At 58.7% G+C, this 13346-nt stretch overlaps 1 protein-coding gene across 1 annotated transcript in view; it reads left to right on the top strand.

Annotated features, from left to right (window-relative positions):
• The first annotated feature begins 8279 nt into the window (after positions 1-8279).
• The window catches only part of BCL9L (BCL9 like), a 46025-nt gene continuing 40958 nt past the window's right edge, over positions 8280-13346 (top strand). The window contains exon 1 of the mRNA XM_039564739.1: positions 8280-8345. The gene's annotated coding sequence lies outside the window, so the exon portion shown is untranslated. The remainder of the gene's footprint in view (positions 8346-13346) is intronic.

The raw sequence follows: 13346 nt of genomic DNA, 5'->3' as shown, positions 1-13346 counted from the left end.
ATGGACTGCCCAGGGAGGTGGTGGAGTCACCGTCCCTGGAGGTGTTTAAGAAAAAACTGGCCATGGCACTTAGTGCCACGTGGTGGTGTTTGGTCATAGGTAAAACTCAATGATCTCAGAGGTCTCTTCCAACCCAATTGATTCTGTGATTGAAGTGCCAACTGCTGTTGCTGCTGGTGGGGATGGAGGGTTTGTTTAGCTCCTCGTATTCTAGCGCAGAGACAAGGATAATATTGCATGCTGTGGAAATCCATTTCCTTGCTTCTGTACCTGGGTGTTAAAGCCCCATTCGGCATTTGTCACCGGAGCCGTGGTTTCTCCTTTTCCTGTTAATTGAGACATCCCCTTCTGCTGTGCACATGCTGCTCTTCTGTCGTGCACAGCCTCAGAGATGGCTGCATGTCCTTTGCATCATCAGAGGGAGGAAGTGGGGGAAATACAATAAGGCGCAACGTGTTTTCTGGTGTTTCTTGTCCCAGCTCTAGTGCTGCCTCTCGGCATCAGGCGTATAGAGGGACAGTCCGGCTGCGGTGAGAGCCACCCCGGCACCCCGGCACCCCGGCACCTCGGAACGGGGCCGCGGAAGGGGCGGAACGAGCCCGCCGTGCCCCGCCCGCCGGGGGAGCGCACGGGGCGCTGCCCGCGGCCCCCGGCAGAGCGGTGCCGCCCGCGCCCGCCAGGTGGCGCCACCGGGCCCCGCCGCCAGCCCCGCTCCCGCCGCCGGCCGGTCCCGCCGCCCCGGCCCGGCCGTGTGTCCCCGGGAGGGTCCCGCCGCCCCGGCCCGGCCGTGTGTCCCCGGGAGGGACCCGCCGCCCCGGCCCGGCCTTGTGTCCCCGGGAAGGGTCCCGCCGCCCCGGCCCGGCCTTGTGTCCCCGGGCCGGTCCCGCCGCCCCGGCCCGGCCTTGTGTCCCCGGGAGGGTCCCGCCGCCCCGGCCCGGCCTTGTGTCCCCGGGAAGGGTCCCGCCGCCCCGGCCCGGCCTTGTGTCCCCGGGAGGGTCCCGCCGCCCCGGCCCGGCCGTGTGTCCCCGGGAGGGTCCCGCCGCCCCGGCCCGGCCGTGTGTCCCCGGGAAGGGTCCCGCCGCCCCGGCCCGGCCGTGTGTCCCCGGGAGGGTCCCGCCGCCCCGGCCCGGCCGTGTGTCCCCGGGCCGGTCCCGCCGCCCCGGCCCGGCCGTGTGTCCCCGGGAGGGTCCCGCCGCCCCGGCCCGGCCGTGTGTCCCCGGGCCGGTCCCGCCGCCCCGGCCCGGCCGTGTGTCCCCGGGAAGGGTCCCGCCGCCCCGGCCCGGCCTTGTGTCCCCGGGAGGGTCCCGCCGCCCCGGCCCGGCCGTGTGTCCCCGGGAAGGGTCCCGCCGCCCCGGCCCGGCCGTGTGTCCCCGGGAGGGACCCGCCGCCCCCTCCGTGTGCCCCTGGGGAGGGTTCTGCTGCCTTCCGCCTGCGGCCTTGCGTCTCCCGGAGCGGTGGTGGCGGGAGGCAGGCGGTGCGCGCAGAGCAGCCTCCTTCACGGGAGGGGGGACCTTTGTGTCTTCTCCCTGTGCCCTCCCCATCCCTCTGCACACACAGCGGGGGATGCACGAGTGCTCCCAAGGCTGGAGCAGCCGCCCCTCTGTGTAAGGGCGGCAGGTACTAGCACGAATGTTCAATAACGCTGACAGTGGACAGGAGGAGCTTGGGGAGGCAGCCAGCCTTCAGGACCGAGTTCACCGTGCTGGGCACTGTGGCAAGGGCAGGGAGGGGTTTGAGAGTTCCTCTGAGTCTAGAGGGCTGCATGCAAAGGGGAGGTTGTCAGAGAAGGTAGAGATATCTGGAGCATGGGAGGACACTGAATAGAATTGCGAGTAATAAGTAGCTGCTCAGGAGTGGGGTGGTCTTGACCTTGTCAAGGTCAAGAAGGACCTTTTTCTTGTCCCAAATTCTGTAGTCCTCGCGGCATTTGGACGAGGTGCTCAGCACTTTTGGCCTGGGAGTACCATCAGACCTGTGTAAATGCACACATGTTTCAGGAGACAGAGGTACAGATTAAACAGGGCTGGGTGAAAACCTACGAAACAGAGCCTGAACACACAGGTAGAGCCTGTGGCTTCACTCAGATGGTCACCCTTGCTGGAACATGCAGGGCACATGGGCCTAGCCAGGCAGCTGAGTGTTGATGCAGGTGAATCGGGCTGTGTCAGCCCTTTGTGCCAGGGCATACGCCCTGCTTCCCTGCAAAACAGGTCTGTCCCTGAGATGCTGTGGGAGAGGTTCTTCCCCAAGCTAGAGATTTGTGTGGTTGAGGCATTGCACACGCCAAGATGCATATGACTGTCTTAGGAACAGAGACTGTATGTGGGAATAATGGGGCTCTCAAGTGGTAGTCCAAGCTACCACCAAAATAAGTCCTTGTCATGCTGGCAGATGGCACAAGGCAGCAGCTTGCTAACTTTTCCTGTTATGACCCAGTTTACAGAATGGTGATTTCAAGTGACCCCAAATACTAATGGAGACATTCTATAAAATTGAATTTGTATCAGGCCTGTGATCTTTCTGAAAACTCTCCTGATCTCTGCTCTGCAACTCGTTGGCACAGGCTTGCACATTTTGCAGTGACCAAGCTTCCAGGCATCCTCTGGAGATAAAAGCACTGAGTAAATAAATCAAAGGGAGGGATTGCTCTGTTTCTAGTTCAGCCTTACTGTAAGACTGTAGTAGCAGTGACAGCAAAAGCTGTTCTTGCACCTCCCTTGACTATGTCCTTATCCCCTGGTACGATGCACCACACGCTGCTTGCTCTACAGCGCAGCTCTAGGGCTGGCGCCCATGTGCCGTGCTCCGTTCCTGCTTTTGTGGTTGCACATGCTTGTGCGTGCCGGCAGAACGTGTGTCTGTCCCGGCACAGTTGCCAACACCCATTCCGGGCACATCTGCGTGATGATTTGCCCGTGTGCGATGTGCGTTTGCCTGCGCACGTGAGGACGGTGTGTGCTGTGCACGCCGAGGCTGCCCGGCGCTCTCGCCGTGCCAGGCAGGGACCGGGGCGGCGCACGGCCCCGGTCAGCGGCCGCGGGCGGGCTGCCGGAGCGGACACGGAGCTCCGGGAGCCGCCGGCCTGTTCCAGCAGGCGCGGAATCCCGCGCTGCCCTTGTGGAGGCTGCTTCTGCCTGCGTGGCCGGCCGGGATGCCCCGGGATGGGAGATCCCGCCGGCGGCGGCAAGCCCCGCATCCCTGCGGAGACCCGCGCCCCCCCGCCTGCCCCCGGCTCCCTCCCGCCCGGTTTTTGGGCGAGGGCTCTGCGTGCTTTGTGTCGCCAAGCGCCGCGGCCGCGGAGCCAGTCCCGCCGCTCGGTGTTTCCAGATCCGCGCTCGGCGGAAGGCGCCGTATCAGGATAAGAGTCCCCGCCGCCGCCACCCGCCCGCTCCCGCCAGCCCGACCCCGGGGGCGGTGGGAGGCGCTGGCTCCGCCGATGGCTGCATTTATCACGCTGGTGGCCTCGCCAAATGATTTAACCCTTCAGGCCCCCTCTGCAGGCGCCGCCAGCGGGCGCGGTGCCCGGCCCCGCAGACTGCCCGGTGGGCTCTGGGTCTCCTGGCCCTACCGGTTGGCAGGGGCAGAAGTTCCCTCGTAGCTCCGGCTCCAGTAAAGCTCAGCCTTTTCTCGGTTTGCTGATTGGCAGGGCCTGCCCTGGACGGCAGCAGTCTCCCAAGACCAGGGAGAGCCAAGCCAGGGCCCCACGCAGAGCAGCCCAAATACATCGAGAGCTAGCAGCAAAGGCCATCTGAGGCCGGGCAGTTGTGGTAGGAGTGAAGCTCATATCCCATGCCAGGATTCTAGCAACATCAGGACTATGTAGACCTGAAATGATTTCCCTAGGGCTGTAGTGAGCATCTGAGGTGTTGGGAGGATAAGGCTGGCTTTCAGGGTGTACAGGAGTAACAAGACGGGAAGAAGACTTGAAGAACTGCATTCTGCCTGCACCCATGCAGGCATCAGGAGTGCATCAGGCATTGCAGCAATAGCAAGGCATCCCGGATGCTGAGTCTTGGTGTCTTTGTGATCCTGGAACCATGTCAGGAGTTTGTCTTTGCTAGATGATGGTCTGTCAGCCATGCTGTAGCTGCAGCAGCATATTTTCATTTGGAAAGAGGATGTCTCAGTGTGATTAAATTCTCCCTCAGTACCTCAGCACAGGCTGTGTTTTGCCTTTAGGACTGCAGCAAAGGAAAATCCCAGCGTATGGAGGGGGCCAGTGCCCAGCTCTAGCATGAGGATGCTAAGCAGGAGACTCTGGCTGGCTGGCTGGCTGCATTGCTTCATGTGTTGTCTTTGATCTTCTACGTCTCTTTTGACTGCAGTGGGTAAACAGTCTTGCTCTGCTGGAGATGTGATGGTTTATAAGGAAAGGTGATCCTGTTTAAAAGAAGAAGCTGAACTGGGCACTCCTGATTCTGTCCAGGTCCATCTAGACAATGGCACAGGCTGCCTAGGCAGCTGCAGAGGTGGCAAAGGTAGTGCAGGCTCCTTGCAGTGGCCTGCCCTGCTCAAACTCCAGTGAGCATGAAATGAGGAGAACCCATTCTTTCCCAGCTGGCTGCAGGATTGGGTACAGACCTGGGGCCTCTCCTAGGCTGGCTTTTTTCCATTTTCTCTGAGCAATGGCTTTGTGGTACCATCAAAACAGAAGTGGGATGGAGACCTTGCAATGCAGTCCAAGGGAGATGAGGCACATCAAGGACTCATGAGACTGTGGGATAGAATCTGTGCCAGTGTCTGAGCAGAAGAAGAGGACACTCTGGCCACGACTCTGCATAGGGATGGGCAGGACTGAGAGGAGCATGGGAAGTGATGAAGAGATGTTTTTAGGCCTGAGTCTATCTCAGCGGTAGCAACATAGCCTCTTCCATCTTCTTGCTGGACCATTGCCTTTCTGTGGGAGAATACAGGATGAATTTGTGTGCCAGGTTCTGTGGATTTAATGCTGGACTGCCACCAGCTCCCTGCTCCATAGCTACGTGGATCAGCAAAACAGAGAGCTGCTCCCAAAACAGGCATTTCACAGCCTCAGACTCGTTTCCTTCAGCACAGTTCGTCTGGACTCTTCTACCTCTGGTGTCTCTGCTGGGGATCTGCTGGAGTGATCCACTGGGGAAATGCTTCACAAAGAGGCAGCTCCAGCTAAATGTGAGTCACATAATTAATTCCAGTATAGTTAATTGGACCTAATTAATCATATTCCTAAATGTAATGAGGGCCTTGCCCACAGGGGTCTTGTGAAGGTCTGAGCTTAGGGCTGGTGTTCTGGAGAGTCAATGGGAATGAACAAGTCCCAGAGCCTTGGACATAGCTTAGGACGGGCTCCCATCTACTCCACACGTCCTTGTCGGCAAAACACGACAGGACAAGGCCAATCCTTCTTACCCTGTTGCCCTGTATTCTCTGCATCCCACAAAGGTAGAATGTGTCAGGAGCTTGTAGGTGGTCAGTCCCAATTCTTCGCAGGGAAGGCTGGAGTCACTGTCACAGATGGCTCCCTCTTGGTCCTTAACTAGTTTGGGAGACTAGTTTTGTATGTTGTGTGTAAGTTTTGTGGTTCAAAGGCAGGAAAACCCCATGCAAGGGAGGAACATGTAACAGCCAAGTCTGGGCATCTTGGCTGAGGCTTGCTGAGGTGTACCAGGCAGCTCCTGGGATGACCTGCTGTTGTGGTGGTCGTGGCTTTGGCAGAGAAAGGCTTTCAGGAACTCCAAGGAATCTGCTTCACCATCTCCTCCCCTATCTGTCTCTCCTAGTGTGGGCATAATGATAGAGGAGGGCAGGGGGGAGACTGGAAGTTGCCATCAAGTGCAGGCAGGGTAGCTAGCCCGGCAGATGTTAATTAAAGGCAGAGGCTCAGTGCTGAATCAGCAGCGACTGGTCCTCTTGCTGACCTTTCCCAGTCTTGCTTTGCCACTTGCATGTGCACGGGCTGGGAGAGATGTGAAGGGCTGTAATGTAGAAAGCCCAGAAGGTTGCAGGGAAGGAGCGGGAAGAGAGGTAGCCAGAGGACCTGGAGGACAGGTGGTTCCATGTGTCCCCTGTGTACCACACCTGGCTGAAGGAGCTACCTGTTTGCCTCTGGCACTGAGCTGTCATGCCAGATAGTGGTGGCTGGGCACCATTTTTAACCCACTGCACCTGTGCATGCTGTCTGCAGGGACGTGAGCCCAGTGCTGCTGCTGGGAAGGATGAAAGTGTGAAAAAATATGTCACTGCTTGCTGATGAGGCATTTGGGAGCTCACCAGAGAGGCAGGGAGATATATGGCCACAGCACTCCCCTGGCGGGGTATACTTCTCTTGGGTGGCTAGTGTAAGCAAACGATGCTCGATGCAAAGGGGTTCCCAGTGCCTGCCCACTCGTGCAGACTGCGGCCCTCCGAGGTAAAACCCGGAACATCCGCAACCCGCCCCTTCTGTCTGCTTCGGCCTCGGGTGCTTTCCACAGGCACTTCTGCAAACGGGCGAAGCCACCCTGTGCCAGGTGCCAAAGAGGCGCCTGCAAAGACTGATGTCGCGTCCTTCCAGCTGGTGTTGGAAGCAGCCGGCGCTTCTCTCTCCCTCCTTCGGCGGCGGCCGCCGCCGTTGCTCTTCGCTGGGCCTCGCTGCAGCACCGTCTGCCCGCGGGGAACGGGAGGGCTCCGCCGCATCCCCTCACCTGCCCGTGGGGAACGGGGACGTTCGGGGTTTCGCCGCCAGCCCCCCTCGCCTGCCCGTGGGGAGCAGAGCCCCGCGGCTGCCGGTGCCGGGACGCGCCCACGCGGGGCGGGACGAGCGCTCGCTGCCCCGCCCCACCGGGAGATGTCCCCGCGCCCCGGCAGGGGGCGCTGCCGCGCGCCGTCCCCGGTTTTGGGGGTGCCGCCCCCACCCCCGTCTCTCATCGCTGTCCCCTCGCCGCCGGTCCCGGGCAGGCCGGCTCCTCCGCCCCGGTGCGGACGCTGCTGGTGTGAGCAGAGGGGCGAGTCTGTGTTAATTTTCAACCGAGGCCGCCGCCTCCCGTCAGTGGAGCTGGATTGCTTGTCCCCACATCACCTTGAGCTCTGCAACTCTGGGGATGCTGCCAAGTGGTCCCTGCCTCCAGCCCTCTCCTCCCAGCCCCACCCCTGGGCGGTTGGTGCGCTTCAGGCAGGAAGGTGGCACGTCCTGGTTAGGATGCTGGTGGCATCGCCCAAGAGCGGGCAGGCTGCCTCCACAGCCTGGTATGCGTGTGCACTGTGCGACTCCCGTCCGTGGAGTCTGTTGTTCAGGGCAGGAGGGTGGTTAATGCCTGGAAAACTTGTTGGTAAAAATAGTAACATGCTGCTCTTCTCAAGTGCTGGAGCCAGTCCTTGTGCCTCGTGCGTAGAATTACAAAATATCCTGAGTTCGAAGTGACCCACAAGGATCATCGAAGTCCAACTCCGCACAGGCTCTGGGAGATGCGGCAAAGAGGGGATCAGGTGTGGGACCTCCCCGCCACAGTGAGGCTCGAGAGAAGGACACGCGGGGTGTCGGTCCGAGCAGAACGGGTGGCTTTGCGGGCCGGTGTTTCGGATGATAAAGGGCAGAAGGATGTTCAGCAGGAGCAGCCCCCGTGCTATCGCGGGGAGGACTGGGATGCAGTTCTGCAGGTCCCGGCGGTGCTGGGACCCGTGTGCCATCGCGTACATGTCTGTGAGACGCGTGGGTGTGCGACACCTGGATGGCCACTCGCAGGGCGCCGGCCGCTCGCCGCGGGAGGCCCGGGACGGGCGGCGGTGCCGATCCCGGTCCCCGGCGGCGTCGCTGGGCGGCCGGCGGGGCGCCCGCGACCAGGAAGCGGTTAATCGGCGCGCGGGGCTTTTATTTTGACAGGGCAGCGCCGGGCTCCGGCTCGGAGGAAAGTGAATGATCCTGTTTCTCCAAATGATTATTCAGGCTCCGGCGGAGAAAGGAGCACTCGGCCCGCAGCGCCTCGCCCTCGCCACGGCGCCCCCGCCCGCGCCCGGGCCGCCGCGCCCGCCGGCTCCGCTCCCCGCCGCCCGCGCCCGGCCGCCCGCCGCAGCGCGGGGAAGCCGTCCGCGGCCCGGGCCCGGGGCCGGGCGGGCAGCCGGGGCTCGCCGCGGCCGGACGTCCACCCCCGCCGGCGGGCGCGGGCTGGAGCCGCCGGCTCGGTCGGCGGAAGGAGCGGCGCGGCGGGGCGGGGGGCGCCGCCGGCAGCGGCCCCGACCCCGCGCCCTGCGGCGGGCGGCCGAGCCATGAGCGCGGCCCGCGCCGCCGGCCCCGCGCCGCTGGCCGGCCCCCAGCAGCCCGCGGAGCCGCGCCGCGCCGCCCCGGCGGGCTCGCCTGGCCTACCCTGAGCCGCTCCGCCGCCGCTGCCGAGGTGAGTGCCCCGCCGGGCCCGGGCAGCCGCCGTCCCATTGTTCCGCCCCGGGGGGGAGCCGGGGCTTCACGCCGGCCCCGCACCGACCCCTTACCCCGCGCAGCCGGGCCCGCCTCGGGGCTGTCATCCGGACGGAAGGGCAGCCGGCAGCCGCCGTCCGAGCCGGAGACTCCGGGCCAGCCGCCGTACCACCGCTCCCGGGGGCGGCGATAACTTGACTGGGGGACGGCGCCGGCCTCGGCTCGGCCTACCCGCCGAGTCCGGCCGGCTGGGGATGAGCTGTCAGTGTCCCTGCTTGCCTTGGACATTGCCCCTAGTCCGCCGGACCCTTCCCGATTCGCTCTCACGTCTCGGGGATCGCTCTTCCCAGGTCCTTGTCACCCATTGCTGCTGCGGCCGCGGGCGATTCCTCGAGGACAAAAGTGCCTCGACTGGGGCTTTTCTCTAGGTGCAGAGAACTTACTCGGGTTGCGTCTGGTTTTACCGGAGCTGGTCTGGATTTTGCAAGACGTTACTGGTGCTGTTAAAGCCCCACGGAGGATTGGAATTTGCCACGTTTCGCGTGGGGTTTAAACAAATACTCCTGTCAGAGCCCATCCTAACTATCAGGGGAGACTCTCCCCTCTCTTTGCGGTGTTCTACTCGATAGACTTCGGTTCCCTGTTGAGATAAATCAGGCATGTTGTCGGCTTGGAAGGAAAATGAGAGAAATACCTTGTGCACAGAGAGGAACCGATGTAACAAAACCTCCCCTGCATTGTATTGGGGACGTGTCTTTAGCAGGTGGTGAACTTGTTCCAGCCCCGCTCTGCTAGCAACCACTTGCTGGAATAGAAATGCGAGAAGGATGCATATCTGAACACATAAGTAATGTTACATGACAGGGCAGGCTGTTGTGTTGTTGTGTGCGGCGGCGTCTGCACGCCTCGGGGGCAGCTCCGTTTGACAGGGTGTCAGGCTGCGGCAGCATACGGTTTTGTCCTGGCTCTGCCAGGCAAAGGGCTGCCGATGGCGTAGCGCAGAGGACAACCACGCACCTTTGGCTGTGGAGTGATGCTACAGGAGCCCTAGCTGCGCACTCTTGACCTGCAGGATCTGTTCTGCGAATGTGGGTACCACTCATTACCCTGCCCAAATGCAGTTTCATGCCAGGCACGCAGTAATGACACGCAGCTCCTTCCATCCATCAGTCACATACAGGGGTTGTGTGTGTGCCTTGCTTTGCTACTTTGGTGGCAGGAGGGATAAGAACAGTGAGTCACCAAGGAAGTGATTTGCCCAAGGTCACTTGGCAAGGCTGTGTTGGTGCTGAATCAAGACCTCCTTTGACTCTGGTGGCTGTGGTAATGCTGGCTGCCACCACACGTGGGTATGTAATACACACCCAAGGCTGGTACTAGTGCAGAAATGTCCAAGTCGATGTTGTTGCCTGATTCTCCTTGGTGGAAAGATGAGCGTATCAGTGTGCTGTCTCTACAACAGCTGTCTGCTCCATTGGGACTTTTTCCAGAGCATTCATAACCTAAGTGGTGAAGAACCTTTTTGTTTGTTTTTTAATGTGTGTGTTGCCATTTTAGCAGAGTAGATGGGATTGGTTGCTCATTACCACCCTGACCTGCATCTTCATTACCTAGAAAATCCATTTCATGGTGTTTTCTGCGGTGCAGTGTTGTAGGTGTTACTATGTCTCCCTGCCCTTGAAAGTCCGTTTTCTCTTTCCAGATCCCCACCACCGGAAAGAAATAAACAGGCAGCAATTAAAGAAAAGCCTGCTTAAAAAACTAGAAACCACAGTTGTTCAGCTGAAGAAAGTAAAAGAGTTGTGTTTTGTACTTTAAAGCCCTTTTTCATCTCACTGTGTTGCTGTTGGAAGGTGGCTCTCTGGCCACTGTGTGACAGAGGGGACAGATAGCTGCATGAAGCAACTGGGCCATCACAAAGCTGGACATAGCAAGCTCACTGGGCTATGCTGCTCCAGGGCAGCTGCCAAGGATGTGCTGGAGTTGCACTTTAGTTCCAGGCTAACTCCAGCTTGCAAGCTGTGGACTTTGCTCATACTGGTCTGGAGTTTCTGAGGTCCGAGCTCAACTCAGCCTTTGACTTTTCTATCGAGTTGTCAACCCAGCTGGCATCGTGCCCTCCATACTTGCTGTTTTGGAGAGAAAAAAACTTCGGTTTTTCTTTTCTCCACTGCTGTTCTCTCCTGCTGAACACTGTGAGTGCTTTCCCTTCTGGCAGCGCTTGCTGTGTGGAGGGATGTGGGAAGGAGGGGTAGCTGTAGAGGAGGCTCTTGGTTCTCTGTGGGGAGCATCAGCTGTGTCCCAGCCAGTGGCTGTTTCTTACTGCTGTGGAGATGTTGCTCTTTGTTACTCTGGTCATCTTCAGCTGGTTTCAGAGTCCCAGGATGGGTCCTGGGATTGTTTTCTGTCTCTTTCAGCCCCGTCTCTTGTCAGTACAGTGTCCAGTTCAGAATTGGCATCAGGATAACCCTTGCTTCTTTGCCCTGCTGCTGCTAGGAGGGAAAGTTCTTACCGGTCAAAGCACTCGAGGATGTGTCTGTATTCCTCAGATGTCCAGATGTGCTGCTGTAATGGGTTTTAATCTGCTCAGGTCTAGTCATTTCCTGGAGATGGCACAGGCTAGCCTCCAGCTCTTAATTCCTTAGGGCTCCATCCAGTTTTAAATACCCTGACCGACAGATCTCTCAAGCTGGTCTCTTCTGGGAGAATAAGTCCCCTGTGGAAAAGCACAAGTTTGCTGTTCCTGTCTGAGAATGCATCAGCGGTCTGTTCCACCTGTGAGCCTGCTCCTGAGCTTCTGTCACTGCCTCCTCCCAGGGATGTCGGCTGTCCCCCAACAGCCTTTTCCAGGCAGAAGCCCAGAGCTTACTCTGAAAATGTCATTTTCCTCGTGCTGTTGCTCTTTTGGCAGAGACCCAGCATCATGCTAGTGCCCTGGACAGAGGAATGGGGGGGGGTGAGGGGGGGCATGGGAGAGAGGGCACCTAGGAGACTTGTGCTGTGTTTGACTACTTTTGACATTTTTAACAGGAAATGTGGTATGTAGATGCATGGATATATAATATAATGCAGGGTAGAGATATCATAGTGATATGATGTACAGATGCAGCAATATTTTGTCAGTGTTATTTAAGCTGTATCAGAGAAGTGCAAGGAGGATTGCCAACACAACTCTTCTGGAAAATCAGAATCTTAATGCCGGTCAGGACTTGGTGTCAGTCAGCTCTCCTTTCCTCCCAGGAAGATGTTGACTGGCAAATGCATTTTCTGGTGATCTCGTGTGTGGTCCTGTGTTTCCAGAGGGTGGCGGGAGTTGCGGATTCTGACTTTGTGTAGTTTCTCCATGAGATTTAGCTACCCTATGAGGTTTCTCACAGTGCTGAAACTCCCCGTCCTGGAGTGAGGGGCCTAGGAAGTGTTGTGGTGGCTTTGCTTCTCAGTTGTGCATCTTCAGCAGCTCTGTGTGGTGCAGATCGTGAGGATGGCCACAGTGATATTCCTCAATTCTTTTTGACTTCTGTTTTGAAGTTGTGTGCTGATTTCCAATGGGCCGGTCTTAGCTGTTTTGGTTTGGCTTCCTTTCTTCACTGCCCCTGGCAGCCCTGAGTGGAAGGTACCCAGGAACTGTTACTGGAGATTGGTGGGCATGGTTTCTGTTGCTGTATTTTGCACTTCATCAGCCTCTCCCAGGGAGGCAGCACCAATCAAACCACTTGGCACGGAGGAGAGGCACCCTTCCTTCTTCCCTGGTGGCTATTGCAGGTCATCTACTTAGCACCAGACCCTTCCTGGGAACTGGTTTTGTTTTCTTCCTACCTAATCTTCCATGAAACTCAAAGGTGGAGAGGGTGACAGATTTTGTTCTAACTGGGACCAGTTCATGATGGCACTTGCAGTTGCCACAGGGTTATACTCAGCAGGATCTAGTGTAGAGGAGGCAGTTAGTTCTAACTGGCACCTGCTTCTGATTTAAGAGAAAGCCATGCTGTGAAGGGGCAGCTTGTCAGGAGTCCTGCTCGCTCCCTGCATCCTTGGCCGGCAGATCAGTGCTTGTTGGTCCCCAGGGCAGCCTGGGCCATGGTGTGGCAGGAAGATGGAGCATGGCTCGTCTTGGCATGGCTATCCGAAGCCTGTACCAAGCCTTGGAAGTGGGTGTGCTGCTGTTGGGCATCCTGACTGGCTCCAAGTCCTGCTTACTTGAGCCTGGACCTGATGCTCCTGCTGCTCTTCTTCCAAAGCATGGGATCGGAGCATCTAAGACAATACGACTCCAAAATGGACAGGGTTGCCTTGATGGCAGCTACAACCCTGCACTGGAGAAAGCAGTGTGAGGATGATGGGCTGCAGTACCCTGAAGAGAGAAGCAGGAATCTGTTCTCCTCTCGCTCTGTGTGTGTGTCCATGTTGGGCACAGTCAGTGTTCAGCCCTTTATGAAGAGGTGGTCTGGTGTCTGAGCACAAGTGACTTCCCTGTGTCCTGGTATCCTTGCTGAATTGTCAGATGGGTGCATCAGGCAGTGGTTTCCAGCCCCTTTTCCACTGCCTGTGATGGGAGGACAGTGCCTTCACTTGGCATCATCCTGCTGCATCGTTCTGGGCAGCTCCAGACAGAGGAACATGCAAGCTATGCCTGGGCATCTTTGGGAGACAGGACTTCCCCAATGTGGGCAGCTTGTCTGGCAGCTTCAGCTGGAGCCACTAGAGAAAACAGCACTTTGATGCTGGGTTTTTCTTCCCCCAAAGAACTGGAGCTGTGTTTGGATGTTGGGTTTTTCAGCTGCGACTCGGGATGCCTGGAACCCCAGCTGGGGGATAATGGGGAGCCTCTTCTGATGCTGGGGTAATAGCCTCAAGATGGCTTTAGGACTGCACTATGCAGTGTGCCCAGAGGTGGGGCGTCACCCTGTTTGGTGATGAGCGCTGCTGGAGCCAAGTCCTGGGCCAGAAGCCAGGTTTGTGATCTGTGCCAGAGAGGGCGAGA

Source organism: Corvus cornix, chromosome 24 (genome assembly GCF_000738735.6).
Source record: "Corvus cornix cornix isolate S_Up_H32 chromosome 24, ASM73873v5, whole genome shotgun sequence".
Lineage (NCBI taxonomy): Eukaryota > Metazoa > Chordata > Aves > Passeriformes > Corvidae > Corvus > Corvus cornix.
The sequence above is the reverse complement of the archived record's forward strand: the minus strand, read 5'-3'. Positions and strand labels throughout refer to the sequence as shown.